Source organism: Varroa destructor, unplaced genomic scaffold (assembly GCF_002443255.2).
Source record: "Varroa destructor unplaced genomic scaffold, Vdes_3.0 BEIS01000005.1, whole genome shotgun sequence".
NCBI lineage: Eukaryota > Metazoa > Arthropoda > Arachnida > Mesostigmata > Varroidae > Varroa > Varroa destructor.
This window is the reverse complement of record NW_019211458.1, coordinates 20,252,187-20,271,013: the sequence shown is the minus strand read 5'-3', so window position 1 is coordinate 20,271,013 and position 18,827 is coordinate 20,252,187. Positions and strand designations below refer to the sequence as shown.

At 45.0% G+C, this 18,827-nt stretch overlaps 1 protein-coding gene across 7 annotated transcripts in view; it reads right to left on the bottom strand.

Moving 5' to 3' along the window:
* The window catches only part of LOC111251469 (uncharacterized), a 183,330-nt gene that overhangs the window by 113,962 nt on the left and 50,541 nt on the right, over window positions 1–18,827 (bottom strand). Inside the window, exon 2 of one of the 7 annotated variants that reach the window (XM_086990357.1) lies at window positions 5,728–5,862. The exons of the other annotated variants lie outside the window; for them this stretch is intronic. The gene's annotated coding sequence lies outside the window, so the exon portion shown is untranslated. The remainder of the gene's footprint in view (window positions 1–5,727; window positions 5,863–18,827) is intronic. 7 annotated transcript variants of the gene reach the window in all.

Here is an 18,827-nt window from a genome sequence, read left to right as displayed (position 1 = left end):
TCTTTCCCTCTCCCTCTCACATCCAGACACACACTAACACACACACACGCACGCAGACATCTCTCCTTTTTATTCAAACGAAAAGCAAACAAAACTGGCGCGTATAACGTTCGCTTATGATTTTCTTTTGATTTGTTTGCCCACGGATCGGTAAGCGGAAATTCATTGTCTATTGATGCCTTTTATAGTGACACCAGCTTGCGCGACTTGGGCTCAAAATTCATATAGGCAAGCCTATTATCCGTCATCTTAGGATACTACAGCTGGCGGGCACGTCTGTTCACGTAACGAGGAGCTGCAAAGGTTTTATCTTGCGCAGTATCGGACAAACGACTTTTTCTATATGACGATTGTGATCCGATTTGGAATTGGTATTCAAGAAATATTTAACAGCCATGATTGTTAACCCAAGCTGGTATTACTTAATTAGCAGAAAAAAATAGCACCGTACAAACCGTCGGCCAAAGTTGTCAGCTAAACGTGCTTGATATTTACGTACGTCTGTGAGGCGACGTCAATTACCGTAGGTCTTTTTAGATTTCTTCCTTTTGTAGAGTTTCCACAAGTATAATATTTTTCCGCCCAGGTGGACTCGTATGCATTTCGATAGAATTAAGCATCGTACCAATTCGCTGATATCGACTACGTTAACGCTACACGTTTACGCATTTTCCAGTCTTAATGATGTCGGATACTGAGATCAGATCGTAACGAAGTGCAAACGGAAGACACATAACTTCCGTTGCCACCTGCACACCGCCTAAAGCTACGTTGCGGTACTACTAGTGGCTTAAGCGGCAGTTTCATCTTTTCTGTGTTGGCGCCTGGTTGCCGACCGCTGGCAAAATGGATTTCCTTGAAAATGATACACTGTCGCGAACGCCTGATCGTTCGTAGTCTCTATTTTACTCTGGCTGTCTACGACAAGCCATTCTTTAGACCCCATCTCGCCTGTTCCATCTTGCCTTCTTGTTCTCATCTTTTGGCGCTAGCGTCTCTATTGTCCGTTCGTGTGGTTGGCGTCATTTGCCAGCGTGGACTCTCCGGTCCGTCGATCTTTCTCTTTCTTCCTCGCGGGTTAGGTCCTCTCCCTTCCTCTTTTTCGTGGCCAGGAAACGTCCGCAAGATTTTGGCTGTCAGCGCCTCGAGTCGATGACATCAAGAGGCTTGGGCCGGTCGAGGGCCTGCCGCTCGCTTTGCCAGAACAGTTACGATCACAGGGCATGCTCCGAAAAGCCTTCCACCCAGAAGCAGAACGTTGACACATAGAGTTGGCGTTTGGAAAGCGATCCCAACGATTCTTGTGGTCCTAACACTACAGTCAATAGAGTCAGTGTGAGGTACTGCGTGAACAACTGATTCTCGGTGTGTCTGAGGGTGCATCGCCGGTCACAGAGTAATCGTCACGCGAGCAAGTCTTGGCAACTTTCACTAACACTGGTGATACGGCAAGTTATGGAGAATGGCACTATTTCCAGGAATAATAGCGGCGGCAGCTCAAGCAGGATCGGTATAGTTACGTTATACCGTAGGAGAGGAAAAAACAGTGATGGCAAGAAGGAGTGAGTGCGACTAATTTCAAGCTGGCGACAAAGATGGATGGCCTTATTCGCCTCTCTGTTCACTGAGAGCCCGGCCCAAAAAGAAGGAAGAAGAAAATGGCCCGAACTTGGGTTCGAGCATGTTGGGTTGATACGTTCCTATCGGTCGAATCAGGAGCCGTTATTGCAGTCGCAACGGCAGCGAAGGCAGCAACTATGGATAAAAGAAGCGGGGATTATGGAATACACATAGCCAGCTTGACTTGTTTCGGCGATACTGCCTCAATATTGCCTAATTCACTTCCACTATGACCCCTGAATTCGTGTAAGGTTACGTAGCTAACTGGGCAGTCTTTAAGCGAATCTCCACTTCTTTGCACAGCCGACGGGTTGTCAGCAACCAGAAGTTAACACACTTTAGCATAGGCAATTTCTTGCCTGCCCCCACTATTACGGAATCGATGTGTCGCTCGAGAAAAGACAGATAAGGGAGAATTATGATATTCTACCCTAGAAGAAGGTCGTTATTTTCATTTGGTCATCATGACGTGTATTCACTATGGAGAGTTTCCTTTTTCTTCTCTAGCTACGTTAAATAAAATTAGTCACAAGTTCCTCTTCTACTATGGCTTGCAGGCTTTTGTGATCTAGTTCGTTTTGGCCGAATTCACTTGAGCCGGATTTCAACAACTACAATTGCAATATTTGTAAACATATTGTATGTTATTAACGAAGTGTCCATTGTTAATGGTCGCTATAAAATGTGAGCGATGTACACTTCATAAGTTATCTAATCTTCATTGAACCTTCAAAGATGGCTATTACTGAAACATGATAGATAGTCACCCGCAACTGGCTGGCAGTTGCAATACATATCTATAATCAACCTTTTGCAGTAGAGTGGTTTCCAATACCCAGATTTGTCTCGGAATGCCACTATTATCGTATAAAATTTGTGTTGGTTTTCACAGCCCTTCTGTCACAGAAGGTAAATTCAAAAGGCTCCTGCAGCCAGGGCAGGTATTTTTATTTCACGTAAGGCTCCATTGAATTCTTCATGATCGCCTCAAATCATAAATCTACGGTCCTGAATCCCGAGCGGTATTCCGATATGGAAAGTTCTCTTCACCGGTGTCTTTTCAAGGACACTATCTCTATTTGTTGTGTAGCTGATTTCCTAGCAAACTTACTGGGCAGGCATCCCTTACAGAAATCCCTAGGGATCCGTTAGTGATTACAAATAGTTAAGTTTCCCTCGGGCCAAGTGCCCTTTGATGGTCAACCCACTGCAGAACCTCGCTCGGGACGAGCCTTCTCGGATTCAGTTTTGCAGTATCGGTTCCTAACGTTGTTCCAACGATTTTCCCTTCCCAGGTTCATGACTTTATTGTTCACTAGTTGTCCTAGTAGCAAAAGTCCTCTAGAGGAAAACTCCTGAGTAACGCTGTCATGTCCCAGCATCCGGGACTCCAGGGTCACGGCAATTCCAGTGCTTTCTGCTTTGCCTCCCTTGCCTTTTCCCGGGCATTTCATCAACCTCTCCTCGGCCAAAGGAAGGATAGTATCAGACAGGCCCTTGAGGAACTACTTGCCTCTTTTATGCTGCTAGTTGATCTGAGTTCTCTTCATTTGAGGCACACGCGAAGACCCGCTAAGTAAATAATGGTACGATGGGAGAGTTGAGCGACCAAATGAGAAATGCAGGATGCGTTGAGGCGGACATTGTACGCCTAGATTCTTGGGCTTGATCCAAGTTGGTCCGGCTCATTACGAGACGCTTTAGGATGGGACGCCGGCCGCCGCTTAACTGCTCGACCGTCAGCTACCGCAAAAACCCCACGCAATGACGGAGTTAATCTAAAGACATATGATGAGACTGCAAGATCCGGAGGACGATAAGTAGATGAGAAGTGACAACAATGGCAATCAAAGGAAAACGTAGTAAAGAAAGGAAACGGCGCACTAAACAGCGGTAGGTTTTTTCCCTTTTCCTCATTTCTATAAGGGGCGGAGATGATACGTCTATTCTCGCTATTTATCCGAGGCTTTCCACATGGATTAACCCGTCTAAACACAACGTACACAAATCTGATTAGCCATCGAATTGGTCGTATATGTAAGCAGCGGGATAATATGCCTTTTTGAATGCTGCCAATCAGCCAGTCGGTATACGTTGTCATCAGATCAGTTAAGCTGTACTGTTGGCAAGATCACCCTGTCCTTACCGCGAAGTGACTATCATGAGTAGGAATTTCTATACCTATGTACTATGCTTTAAGACACTCTCGCCCTCTTTATATGCAAAGCTGTTGTCGGCGGACAGTCTCCTTCCGGGCTAGCAGCAGACACTAATTGTCGCCCGCACACAGGACCGGGATCGGTCTGTTGCGTACTAGGGTAGCTTTACTCTGCTCGAAATTGCAGACCTCCAAAGGATCTTTGTCTCTAGTGCTCCAGATACCGACGTACCACCCAGCTTTCAGGGCAAACCCCCCATCGTCCATGGAATTGTCATTACAATGGCACATTTCGTCCCTTTCCTGGCTTCCTAGCTCACTATACTGCTGCGAGTCAGCCCCAATGAATACGACTAAAGCTGTGCGATAGAGCTGCGGACTGGCTTTCTGCAGGTCCCTTTCGCCTGTTCCAAACGCTAGCTGAGTGCCTGCTCCATTTTGTTCATTTTATTTTTGTTGGATCATTGCGATGTCGTGGTGTTCACTGTCGGCCTTATCTTCGTCTGACGCCAGTCATGTCCGCATAATGCAATGCATAACCCGGCAATTGTTACGATAAACCTATCATCATAGAATCACTCTGGCGGGAATTTCTTATTCGAGCACGTCTTGCTGAATTGGATTCATTTGCTTGGACCAACCATGACACAGAGCAAGCCAAACCTACAGTTCTATTATTGAAAGGCCTTTTGCTCCGTCAGTAAAACAGCAGGGTTCCGAGATCTCACCGCTGCGGCCTGCTAAGCAGACGTCGAAGCGAGCCTAACGGTTGGAGGAGTCGCCATGTGTGTCGGCAACAGATAACAACGCCGCCGACAAGATAAACTTTATTAATAATCTCTCCCAGGAGAGGTACGCAGTGGCATTGGAGGGCACCCAGATGGTCCGGAAGACCGGCCTGTCGAGCAGGAACTCAAGACAGTGCAGCTGAGAGAGCTCAAAAAGAGAGCGGTGTTATCTCAACGTCATACGCCGGTAGCGAGGTGCGTACGCCATTAGGGCCGCGGCCGGGCCTAACAACCGACAGCGCCAAGTCGTCTTCGTACAGGGTCTGTCGGCCACGATGGGTGATACCGTGCCTACATGAACGATAACAGAGGGCGCGAAATGCCCCTTTTTAAGTTCTGTGGCGATCGCGGGGTTATCCATCTCAGCTGCCACCTGCGTGTGTAAACGAAGCTGGTTGCTGGGTGCTGCATTTGATCGCACCGCCGCAAACCAGTATCACGAAGTTTCACTTTTGGCTTCGTGATGGGATGAGGTTGTAAAGAACGTTTTACGTTCGCAGTCGTTGGAGTTTGCCTTTCGGAGCGCGTGGCTGACCCGAATAGGTTAGTTTTGCCTGTGGGCTGCACGGCTTGCAGAATGCCCGAAATAGCATTCCGTGTTCAACTCCACCACCACAAACGTTTGGCATCTGTTTTGGCGAAGAACCGTTGCGACCAGGCAGCGATTTTGAATCTTTCTATAAGAAGCCTTTGCTCAGGTTTGCAAAGGCCGCTTGCTCTTCCTTGGCTTATTCGACCTTACTTGCCTTGGTTATGGGTTCTGCTATTTGCTACCCTGTGCCATACACTTGACTTATGATTTAGAAAACGGTATCCTTTGAATTTTACAAGCTTCATTTTGGCTGTTTGTCTGAAAGTTGTCTTTACATATACTGGCGGCGGGGAACCGTTGCGAATTGTCATTAAACCAATTCATACTTTCGATTTACAAATAGAGAACATCAGCTGTTACTAACGGTTAGTCTTTTATCGTATAAAGAACACTTAGAAAAGAACAAAAAAGAGGTGTCTGTTCATATAAAGAAGAAGACTCGTTGTTCAAATACTGCTTCGTAATAGCCTGCCCCTATTTCTCTCTCACTCTGCATGCTTCTCTTTCACTTCAAATAAACGATCTGCGCAAAGAGGTACAGAAGCAATTATAAAGAGACCCGCACCAACCTGATTTGACCATATCTTGAACGAGCTACCGCTGACTTCCTGCTTTCGTTGCTCTGCCAGAAAGAGCAGGTAGAGTCAGTGGCAGTGGTAGTGGTACTGCCCACTCGCAATCTTCCCTGCCTGCCAGGGTGTCGTCTGCAAGCAGAATCAATCAGTGAGTTAGGCCTTCGTTATTCCGCGCAGAGCTGATTTCCTATTTGACCGGAAATCCGACTTCCCGCCACCGTCTGCTTCCCTTCCTTCTATCTCTTGCCTCTCTAACAGCACTACAGCTCCTCACTAACTTGGCTTCACTGGGTCCAACTCTAACCCCATTTCCCCCTTTGCTCAACGCACATGGTTTGATGGGCGACGACCGTTAGCTTTGCTTCTTCGTTCGGTCCAGCTATCTGCTGTCTGCTAGTCTCCAACATTACTCTTCATTAGCTGGCTATTCTTGAGATACTTGTCTTTCTGTGTTCGTCGAAGAATTGCCGTTTTGCTCTTCGGTTCGTCCAACTACGGCGGTTCGTTTTTTAGGGCTTTTCTGAGTCCACAATTGGAATCCTTGTCCATTTGCTTCTACCGTGCCCAAGAGTATGCCACTTGGTAGACCTCAAAAAGTTAACAAGAGCTAGAAGAAAGATACTGATATTGTAATAGAGGGACACCTTTAAATAGGGTTAGATTAGAGTAGGCTTTTATCTTTGATTGGTGTTATATGTGCGTCGAGCTGTTACTGAAAAGACTTTCGATTAGGTCAGATGTTACCAAGCTGCCTCACTTTGGTCACTCTCTTTATTCATTGTTTCGCTCCATCACTTGCATCATCCTTAGTGATCTTCGCGAAAGTTGACTTTTGTTTCCCCATTAGATGATCGCTTACTAGCACCCGCTGAGCGTCAAATGCGGAAGCATGAAATCCGATTTATTTCTAAAAAGAAGTGCATAAAATTTTAAAACTCCACTGCTTCACGATATTTTATGCCTCTTTGAATAAACAGACCCCTTGGGGACATGCAAGGGAGTGAATATGCTGGGCAGGCACCGAACACCACGAAGTGAAACCGAACCCCACCGACAAACATCCTTGGTAAGCTGCGATAACAGGACTTTAGCAGCAGGTTTCATTGACACGACACACTGCAGTCCACTGCAAACCCGCACGTAATCGATAAATGACAGATCCGTAGACGGTTAAGGCCTAATAACTCGACACCGTCCGTTTCGGTGTTGTAGCAGTTTGCCGATGGTGGTTCACAGCAGTGTCCGATGACACTGCAAGACGAGCTGGATTATGCGGCCACTCATCTTGCAGGAGCTTTTTGGCCCGTATGCCCCATCTAAGCCCAAGCCCCTTGCCCATCTGTCGTCTGAATGAAGGAGAGACAACATTGTCTGTCTCAGACGTTTCTTGCCAAGATGGATGAGCGAAGGGTTACTCTGCTACTCAACGAGTTCCGAGCTCAGTAAACATAGCCAGGCCTCGGCCAACCCGTAGGAATGTTACCTTCAGCGTGTTATCATAATAAGAGAACTAACTGGCACGGTACAGATGAATATCATTGCACTACCACCAATGCTCGTTGAAACCTGTCAATTTAGTGCATAACTTCGCTTCACGTATAATATTGTATCTCAAAATATATACACAAACCGCAATACATGACAGTGGAACGTGCCGTAACAAGTTGGCAATAAAATATGAAGTAGTTGAACGTTGACTTGGCGCTCGATGATTAGCAAAATGTGGAAACGTTGTTTTTCTATTTATGTATATGTTGGCGTTTTAGTCGCCTACGATTTATATAATTGTGAAGCATATGCTGAAAATGCAACTTAATTCAAATAGGTTGCAAAGGCAGTTATCGTTTGTTTGTTTGTTCGTTCGTTTTCGCATCATGGAAGGTTTGCTCGTCTGATTTAAGTAGTCTCAGTAGGACAGCGAGACAATACTTGCGACGACGAAAGACTAACAAGCTGGCTAGTTTCGGCAGTATATGCCCCTGTTATCGGGGAGGGCTGTGGGGTGACGCCATCGAAAAACGACACCCCTCTCTTTTAAACTATCAGGCCGTCGGAGGCAGCGAAGGAAAATTCCGCGAGAAACTCATCAGAATACATGGCAGGGGATAGGTAAATTTCCAGCGTCCCAGGGGTGCTCCGAGTTAAAGGAAGTTCGACAGGCCCCATCAATTTCGCTAGCGCCAATTAGGCCGCGTTAGCCCGTTGAAAACTTATGAGCTGCTGTCAAAGAACGTGGGAATTAGGGCGACTCTGCTAGACTTAGGGGCAACCAGAAAGATATTTGCAACTGCACTTGTCAAGCATAAAGGATCAAATAGGAACGTAATCTATTTTTCATGCAGTGATTTTAACAGGTGACTACTTCGGTTTCTTTGAAAATTTGGAAACCTATCTAAGAAAAATGTAAGGTATATTTCGTACGTTGCCTATCCGACATTATGCACATGTATCGCAGATAAAAATCGAGGTACTGGGATGGTTGAGCATCAAGTAGGCAAAAATAGTTTGATGGTTGATTATACAGTTAAGCTTAAACATTTCCAGTAACAGATATAAGGGGTAGAGAGCTATGTTGCCTAACGTTAAAACCCAAATAATCATTCAACAACCACCTAATTGGAGTTTACCCAGTAATCTTGCACCGCTTTGGCTAACAATGAGTATTTTATTTCATTAGGATGTGAACTATCTTCAAGCACAAAGCGATAGGTGTTTTTTTTTTATATTTATTATGATTTATAATTATAATCTAGTATTTATAAACCACGTCTATATCGCTGATAATTCCTGCCACCTTCGGGGAGATCGACTATCTGTATCTTTCAGGTAAATAAACTGTTAAAGCGTTTATCCTGCTAACTGTAAATATCGCTGATAAAATAAGTAATAAACGAAAATCATCGTGATTGGACGGGAGACTGTACGATCCGTCCACTTTTGTATATTTTCACCTGTAATACTCATTATCACAGTATCTCGCAGACATAGCTGACATGCGCTGGTCGTTACCAAGCAGCTCCCATTTTCTTTATGTCGGCTGCTTCCGCCAGTCGAATAGCCATTTGTTCGTAGCAACCATTAGATTTTAAACCGACCAGCAAGGCTCCAATCAGGCAAGTTGGTCGGCTGAAGTAGGAGTCGTCATAATCGAATCTATCGTTGCCTAATTAAGCTATATTGTCCTCGACGACGTTTCGGCTGGGTCCGTTGTTCGTTTCACTTACTTCGGTACTTTGGGGTGTGTGCCATCCCTGAGACTACGATGGCTATAATAGTATAACCATTGCAGTCGGCAACAAGTACTGTGACGCGTCACTGCGTACAGCGGATGTAGAATGAAACGGTTTTTGCTTGCCCTTACATTGGGCAAATCGCGAGGAATTCGGCGGTGAGATATCCCACCACCTGCTGAAATGACGTCACGTGTATCTTTTAGTGTTTCCGTCGAAGGCAGCAACAAGGATCGAGTTTCCCACTTTGCTTGACGCTCCATATCGCGATGATTTTGTCATACTCTTTTTCGCCATATACCTCGAAAGCAAGCGGTGTGATGCACACAATAAAGAAACATCGATACTGGTAATATACAGACAGCCGAGAGTACTAGCTAAGGGTATAATAAATTCCGATGACCGACAACGTTCAACCCATAGGCATATAATGCATCTATGCTTATAGACACACCCAAATGATATCCAAGGGCAGGTGGGCGGTCGTTATTGCCTGCAACGGACAGGAATCAAGCTCATCAGCAACTGAAGTCACATCGGCCAATAGCAGTTGCCAAAGAATAAGAGGTAGCGGTCACCTGCACCATTATCCAGACAATAACAATAATAACAGCAACAATAGTCATCACTGCGACAACAATAAAATGTTATTGAAAGACGGATGCCACATACAAGCTGTGGCAGGACGGTTAGCCTTGCTTGGTCAAATGCCATCTTCGAAACACAGACGAGCACAGCTTGCGCGCTAATCCCAAAGCTGTCCGCCGCAAAGATAAAATTTGTCCCCCTCAAATCTCTCTGTTCGATCCGAACGTTTTTTTGCCGTCCTTGTATTTTTCCAGCGCCTGTCGTACGATGCGTGGAATTGTAATAAATGTTTATTATTGAGATAGGTTTAGAGAGGAAGGATCAGGTGGGTGCGGAATGCCGGTGGGTGAGGAAACAGATGTGCTAGACGATCTTTGTGCACACCTTTGTTACACAACCTACTATGTACAACTTGTCAATTGATTTGAGGCAGCATGTTTTACTTGCACGTATTTTTCAGTTTAACCGCGTCGTTCTTCTACGTTATTCTAAAGGGGTAACTCTCTTTGCATATATTTTACCATCTTGTATGAGTGCAATTGTATAGAGGGCATACGCACACGGCAGGCTTCAGCCGCGTAGCTGTTCGAACGTGATCAATATAATATATTATGTGGGGGAACAAATAATATGTTAAAGCTGTCTGCATTCTTTAATTTTGCCGTCATTTAGTTTCCTCATTCTTTTAATGATATTTCTTTAATAAGTGGTTGCTCGTAGACGTATTTTCCATTCGTGATTCCCTTCATGTCATTATAGGAATATCCTTCGTTGAGCTTCTTCACGGCCCGCGTATACTTTTTGTCCACGGTTTCGATCATATTCCAGTCTTCTACTTCTAATTATGCCCTTTTCAGCCGTACCACCACGCGCTGTATTCTGTAAAACAAACGTCGTTACTTATTCTGCGGATTTAGCCTTGTAGCCTGTAATCCGTCTAGCAAAAGCGACGGCCGTATTTCTAACGGACACATCATGTGGCCACTGTCGTTTTCCGTCTCTCTGTCCATTCGTGATACGCGGTTGTATATTAAGCAACGAAAAAAGGCAGGTATGTTTTTTGCATCGCTCACACTTTCGTAACTTACGGCATCTGATCATGGTGCCGTCGGCTTTCTCGTATCAGCTAGTCAGGCGCTGCTCTTTAGACGAGAGCAGCCCTGAGTGGTTTTCTTCTGGCAGGCCGCTATTAGTCTTCTGTGCGTCCTAATCGTCTGTGTTCTTCATCAAAAAACTCTGCTTTGCAAGCGGCGACAACGACCCCTTTTTGAACCCTTGAGACACTTGAAGCACGGAGTTACAAGCCGATAAGGTAGCTGTAAGGGCCACCATTACATTTTTGAAATGGTGAGGTAAACCAGATAAACGGAAGTCCATTTCACTCGTAGTAAAATGAGAAAAACAAAGAGATCATCATGCATTCGAGACGACCAACGCAAAGAAGATAGAAGAATGTACGTTATCTGGGCAAGAAATGCTGGCAATGGCGATCTCGTGCTAGGTTCCGTTTAGCGACTGGCCATCAAGAGACTCCTTAAGGGTGGGAAAATGTAGGAAGCCTGCCGTGGATGTAGGACCAAAAGCAGCCCAGACGAGAAGCGGAGTGGTGAAAGGGAACGAAAGATGGAACATGCGACCACAAGCGGTGGCAATGGAGGCCAAGAAGCAATAACCGCTGTGACTACTATGGAAAGTACGGCGCGATGAGAAGTAGATGCGGAATAAAAGGCCTGGATAACGAAAAACAATCTAAAGATGGGTTACGCCCTTTTCTCTTTCAGGCGGGCAGACAACAACGAATCAAAGCCGCGATCCAAGGCCCACGCGGTAATAGACTACCGAAAGGGTCCATAATGATCACCAGTCGGGCTGTCGACGGTTACTTCCATCGGCAAAGGAGACCAACTGCGAGAATGCAACATCTCCGCTATTTTATATACAATAGTACTGCACAAATGTACGCTCACATAATATAAGCTGCACGTAAAATTGTCCAGCTAACGTTTAGTACATTAGCCTTGCTTCAATTTTATTCGCAAAACATTTCGTTATATGATGACCCCTCCGTTTCGATATGGTGCATACGATTTGACCGGCTGATCAATAGAATGCAATAGGCTATAAGTGATTCGTATGAGTGATGGATGGGTGGACGCGATACCGATCTGCTTTCCAGTAACATGTAACGGGTAGAATGCGTCAATAATTTGATGTTTGTCGAATGACGGTAGCACTTGCTACCTAGTCAGCCTCCGCAGCAGGCTTCTGCCCTGTCGCTGCTAGTGAAACTCGTCAGACCAAACAAGCCGCAGTCAATATTTGTTTTGCCCGATCTATTCTAATTAGGGAACGCCATTCTGCCCAGCAAGCAAGAGGAACGCCATCGCAGTAGTGCGGCAGGGCAATCTGTCGGTGATCGCTAACCTCACACGCGAGCAACCTGCCACACATTGAGCCGATTTGCAGCTAGTCTGGGATTAAATAAACAAATTTATATGAGTTTTATGGAAAAAAAACCGTGGTATTTGTCAACTTGGCATAAGTATGAGCATTATGCTAGAGCAAGACTGCCCACCGTTGAAACGTTTTTCTGACGCAAGGAATCTTCCAGGAGAGGTGGAAATTAGCTTTGACCCTACCTTTAAAGACTTCAAGTAATGTTATCACAATAAAAAGTCAGTGAGTCCAGGATGGATATCAAATAATCTTCTATTAAGATTGACATAGTGCTTAGTAGTTGTGACATGTCAAACGTAAAGACTGTAGAAACGTTTGATAAGGAGTAGGTCAAAGTTTTTTTTTGCTGACCTATAATGCGATCGTAATATACTTAAGAAGGTTATCGATGGCGATACATTTCAAGAAGCTTTTTGTTTTATTCGAGTTAAGATCAATGGTACTTACAGCATAATTCAATAGGGGGTAGAACGACTATATGTACACGTCATACTAGCATAGCTCGACCTGAGTGTAGGGTTTTCATAACATATTTGACAAGATTTTATACTAATTTTATATATAAGACACTATAACTTTTATTTTTTATCGAGTATTTGATAATGTGGTAAAGTTACTTTCGTACTACCGTAGGCAGACCCGAAGAATGGAATACAAGGTCTATTTTAAAGGCGAAGCAGACTCTTGTGTAACTTAGACAACTAGAAGAGAAATGAAATTTCACTCTGTTATCTGCCTGCGGAAATCTGGACCTTTTGTTACATCAGCAAGAAGAGCTCATAACCTCTGAGACAAATCTACAATTGAATTCCCATTGTTCCTCACACATCGAATCGGAACTGTACCTAATCCATTTGCAAATACTGCGATCGTACTTAATAATAATCAATCAGAGACAGGATTTATGTTGCGTGCAACAATTCTAACGTTACCGCTTTTCCAGTTGACGTGCTTTGTCAGTAGCTCGATCTGAGAACCACAACTGCGGTGTGCCTTTATACGTTAACAAATCGCTTGATGATAAACATGGTAATCGTGTAAAGTTGTCGAGGCTGTGTATGATTTCATTGTAAAAACTACAAGTATGGCATTGCTCAGTTATGTAACTGATTTTGTATACTATGTCTGACAATAGTCTTTAGCAGCAATAGTAATCGCAGGTGGAAAATCCTTTGCGTATCTGTCATGTTCGTACTTCAAACAACTGATAAACTGGCTGATAGAATCAATCAGACAGAGTAAAAAAAAACAAAAATTTTTGGCGGGCAAGCGGTGGAGATTACTCACAATAGTGATACGATCTCATGCCTTCTCGGATCATTATCATTCTGTCCGGCCGAGTTGTCGGCCACTCCCAAAGCCCAATCGGTAACTCCGGCAATGATTTTTAGTTCAACAACATCAGTCGTTGTTAAGCGTTCCTACAGAGTTGTTGTGATATATAATATGGTCAGCGATTATCATTGTGCGCCTAACATGTAGCATGAAATTATTTTATTATATCTATCAGTTATCAGTATTTTGAAATCGTGTACTCGGGTAAATTTATTTCTATCAAAATCTTAGAAAAATAAATATTGAAGTTATTTTATTCGACTACTATGTATTTTTAGAACTACTTACTGCATATACATATGCAACTTTGTATAAGTTACTTAACTAAGTAATAATTTCCTCGCTGTAAAAGTCGTTCGAGCAAAAACTAGTTTATGAACTATTTGATTTTGTTCACCGCTTACTGCTCGCATAGCTTGTAAGACGGCTTTTGACTTGAATCTAACTTAGCTCGTCGTGCGTCACGAAGCTTGTCAAGTGTTTTTCTCTACGGTGTGCGCCAGAAAACCTCTACTGCTGTTCTATCTACTGTTACTCTTGCTGTCTTCGCAAGATTTTCCTATTTTGATGGTAATATAAATTGTTTTTTTAATAGAGCACCATAATCGATGTTATACATTCCCATCTACAAACCTAGTCGGCTTAGCTCACTGATTCTAGCCGTTAAGGTACCGAAGATTGTCGTCGTATTGTGTTGACTATTTTCCTTTAACTGCACTTCATCCTGTGTACTTTCCCGTAGTTTCTATTGATGCGATGCTTAGAAATCTCTGTCGTATCATTGAACCAAGCGCATATACGTGTTCTACACATATATGTGCTTGATTGTATTGTTCTTACCGGTGTTCTTCAGCGAAGAAGACGACATTAGACAACGTTTTTCCTTGCGTGGTTCCTGTAATTTTCAACAAAGTCTCCGAGAACACTTTTCCTCATAACCTAGGAGGTAGGTAGCACACAAACCTTGCGAACGGACTAAGCATCGTTCTGCCTTAAAATTCGAGAGCGAACCACTGCTTAGACCACTCTGCTCTGCTTTTAGCCCGCCGAGGTACAGATTTTAGAGGTTATAGTTAAACACCATTACCTTTCGTCATTGCTGTCGTCTATATTTTACCACGCCAGAAGACTCCCCTCGGCCCCACTTTTTGAAGTGTTGCACAGCAAGCGCAGCAGGTCCGTTGGGTTCCGTGCGGCGTTCGCAAATGCTCCTAACCACCAGCCCGCTGTCCGTTATATTAAAGGCATATATTATCTCTCCGTACGTGCGCTGTCCCACAAGGCCTTTAAGAACCGACACTCCCCGCTCGCACAGCCTAACGGGTATAGCTCTAATGCTGCTTTCCCCTAATATTTCCTCGTGATGCAGCCAAAATTGAGGACCCTGTTGAACAGTAAGTGTGAGAGTCGCTCGCAGCGATAAAGGAGATATGCGGTTTCGGGAAACCTTTTGGTTCTTAGACAAGGACAAAGGTGCTACGGAACGTCCAGACTGCAATGAGGCCAGGCAGGTTTGAAAATATTTGAATTTACCATTCTTGAATAGTCTTCGGCCTTTTTTGTCGCATTGCTTACCACTGATCCTCGTTGCTGGCCGCTTTCCCGCAGGAGAACTTTCTTTGCTTCTTGTTACTCTCTAAAGCTCTACCCACACTCGCTGGCCTTTTTCCGTATTTCGAGAATCCAACTATTTCTGCCTCTTGAAGTGGAACTTCACAGTCTTCACATACCCGGTGGTAAGCCTACTGCAATAAAGGATTGTAATATTCCGTAGAAGCAAGAGAAAAGGACACCAGCTGAAATCTACGCTTTGAAAAAACAACGGCAAACAAAATAATTTCGTAGGATTGTTGTATACTTTCTTTCCATCCCTCGAACGGTTGCATCATTAAAAAGACCTTATCGGCTAGAAACGATTGCGATTTCAGATGTGCTTTAGCCGTTTTTTTTTTGTTGACGTTCATGCAATAGTCGGTAAAAGCGCGGTGGCCTGAATATAGCGCCAAAAACATTAGGGCCACGTATTGTTTGGTGCAGATTTCGCTGCCTTGGAGGTTTGTAGATGCCTAGATGCTTTTGCCTATTCATATGTAGCGTTTTGATTGAAACCTAATGAGGCTTTTAATGTCTACCAGGAATGATGTTACTTTAAGCAATCAATAATGTATACCTACGAGGCCAATAACTCTGTGTATACTTAAATCGAGTGAAGCTATATATCAGCAAATTAAGTCAGCCATTTATATATGTCTATCTATGCATGTCGACGAAGTTAAAAATGCTTCGTCCGGCTGTTTCTGATGCTTCTATCTGTGAATCTGAATTTACGACAATTAGTGATAACTGCAGTAGCTTTTTCTTAATTGTTGACAATTTTCCGTGTCATGTACTTCATGCACACGAGTAGAATCGGAACTAGCGAAATACGTTAGCTGTCAATTGGATACTGGTTGTACTGCTTCACAACAAGGACCTAATGCTCACTCTGGCAAGTGTTATAGGCAAGCGGATGTCTTTATCTCTCGACTTATTCATTTGATTGTCCCTTTACCATTTCGTATTCTCCCACCAAGTTGGATGAAGATACAGGGCCAGTCATATAACATACGCACTACTACACAACGTATGGAAAGCGGACGTGCCGTTTTTCTGCAGAGCCACTACATCAGACTTAACGGCCAACGATCGTCGACGACTAACGATGCCGTTGAGTTCCATTTTCCTTTACCTCCCCGCCTTCAATGATATAATATACACGTGCCTTTCCCAACTCCCCGCTAGCCAAACCCTGTCACTTGCATATCCCGCTAAAACTGGCCACCACAGCAAAGAGGTAGCATAATCCCATATTGCCTCTAAGTGGTGGCTCCGAGTTCTCGAAGGGTTGGAGAAACTGGTAGCCAACTTTGGCAGCGGACAACAAGCTGTAGTGAAACTGATGTCAAAGGAAGAAATGGATGGGGTTATTCGAAGCTCAAGACGGGGGGGGCGAATAGATGGGAAGGGAGTAAAAGAGAGAAGGAGAGAGACTGTTTGCACAAGTTAATATATTTACCCTGCTCTCGTCAGAAGAGCCCATCGTGGCGAAGTGTGTCTGGACGTACCAACGGACACAAGGACACCCACGGACAAGACAACTACAGACGAAACGCGCCACCGCTTGGCTAGTGTTGCTGCGTCGTCTGCGTGTCGATGTAGATGACGATGTACTCAAAACACGCGACGACACTAACGACAGCGAAGATAACAACATCGACCATAACGACAACTGCAGCAGCGATAGCAAGACAGGGAACTTTGCGACGACAACAATAGACAACTTGCCTGCGGGACTAGACACTTACACAGCATATCCGAAACATTTGCAGAACTGACGCATATAGAAACAGCCAACAAGGAAGTAAGCAACTAAGCAGAGCGGCACACAGGGGAAAAGAGTGCTCGCAGATGCACAGCGTACCAGTTAGTTTCTGCAATTTACCCTGTTCGGCAAACTACAGATGCTTTTTAATCATACGCCAATGCTACGCATATATTGGTGTAGAGGTATACGGAGGAAGGAAGCTAGATCATGGATCTAGACGTTTTTGCTGAAAAGTTTACAGTAGAAAACATCAATGATCCTCCTTCGATCGACCTTACTAGAAAACTATTGAAGATAGAAAAAAAAGTGGTTTTTATGAATGCCTTACTGAGTTATCCCAGCTGAATTAAGGACGTGTTCATTGTTATTGTTGCTAGCCTGCTGTAGCTGCCATTTGAATTTTAGGGCTCGGGTTGAATCCTAGCGACGATTGGACGCGACACCAACATCGGCTCCGAGGATCGCTACATCGTCAGTCAGCTGTGGGGTGGTGAAGACAAGAAGCCGACAGGCTCTTGTAGAGAAAAAAAAAGAAAGACTTTTGCTCGTCGGAATGAACGACGGAGCAAAGTGACGTTCGTTTTCGATGTGTCGGGGTTTCATCCTGGTGGCGATGACGTCACGGAACGCCTTTCCTCCCACATACCTTCCCATCCAACTGCATCGGCCCATGTCTTCTAGCCAGTATGAGACCCCGGCCTCAACCAGCCTTTTTCTCATTCCCTCATTTCACTTACACTAGCGGTCCAAGCGCTAGCACCTGCCCCATCAAGCCACCTCATGTGTTCTCATTTGTACGCACCTATGTCAAGTTTCTTCTCGCCTTTCTCCTCCTCAGCCGAGCCGAGGTGTAAGACACCCGCTCCGCTGTGGGGCTGCTGACTTCTGCCGAGTGGCAGGGCTATCTCGACATCGAGCAGTGAGCCCCAACTAGACGCGCAGACAGCCATCCTGCCACCACACACTCCTCCAGCAGGGCCACACGTTGCTATCCATACTCGCTGTCTCCCTGTTTCCTGTCTGTCTGTCCGCCTTCCTGCGTTCCTTGACTTCGACCGTCTCAGTCGGCTGCGTCGCTAAGACTCGCTGCGACGGGCTAACGCAGCGGTAACGGCGAAGACGACAGCGGTCGAGCCGGCTTCGAGCCGGTTCAATGTTCCTTCTCGGTCTTCTGCTGTAGCAGGTCCTACTCATCGGCGTCTTTCGCTCTGTTCTTCTTCTCTGTCTTTGTTTTCATCGGCGTGCCGTCGCCGGGCCTGCGAACAAAGCCTGACTAGCGGCCTGCGAGCGAGCCAGGCAGCGCAAGTGTCACGCCAGTGTATGTTTAACTTTGCACTTTTTGTGCAAAGGCGCTCGCCGGCTTTCTCCTTCCTTAACACAGTCAGCTACCGGTTAACGCCACTAGCCCATCTCATGGTGCTATAGTCGTTCGGTGTGTTCCTATTACCCTCATTCTACTATTACGACTTCTTCTGACTGCATCTAGTCCCTGTCTGCTTCGGCTAAGGCCGTCAATGTCTTATGTCCCCTCGTCTTAATGTCTGCTGCTTCTGCTGGTAGCTCCGCTGCTGATATTGCTGTCATTTTGCGCCACTGTCGGCGAGGCCGCTTTCGCGCTCCCATCTCCCATTTTCTAGAAAAGCAACGGAAGCTAGGTGAATGGACAGAAAAGCGAGTTACAAAAAAACACTGTGTACTTCTTCTCCAATACTCTCTTCTCTCGGCATCGGCCAGCGAGCCCAGGCTAGTTCCTAATTTCTGATTCCGCTCTTATCATTTTGTCAAGCAGGTAATGGACAGAGGAGAACCATAAAGCTGCGTTATTTGGCAGCGAGGGGATCTTAAATCGGCATGGAAGCCACGTGTGGAAAACATTACTGGCAGCAAATTTCTTTGAGATTGCACAAAGTGCTCTGTGTGCGCGCCTGCGTTAGAGAATATGTTAGCGTATTGATACGTGAGGTCCTACTGGGCCAAGCATGTAGAGCAGGCTCCAGAAAAATTCCTTGCCAGTTTAAGATGAAAATGCGTAGGCTTCATGCGATTTACGCTACTCAATTCTGAATGGCTCATAAACGAAAGAAATAATTCTGCGTGTTTGGAGGAATTTGTATAACAAC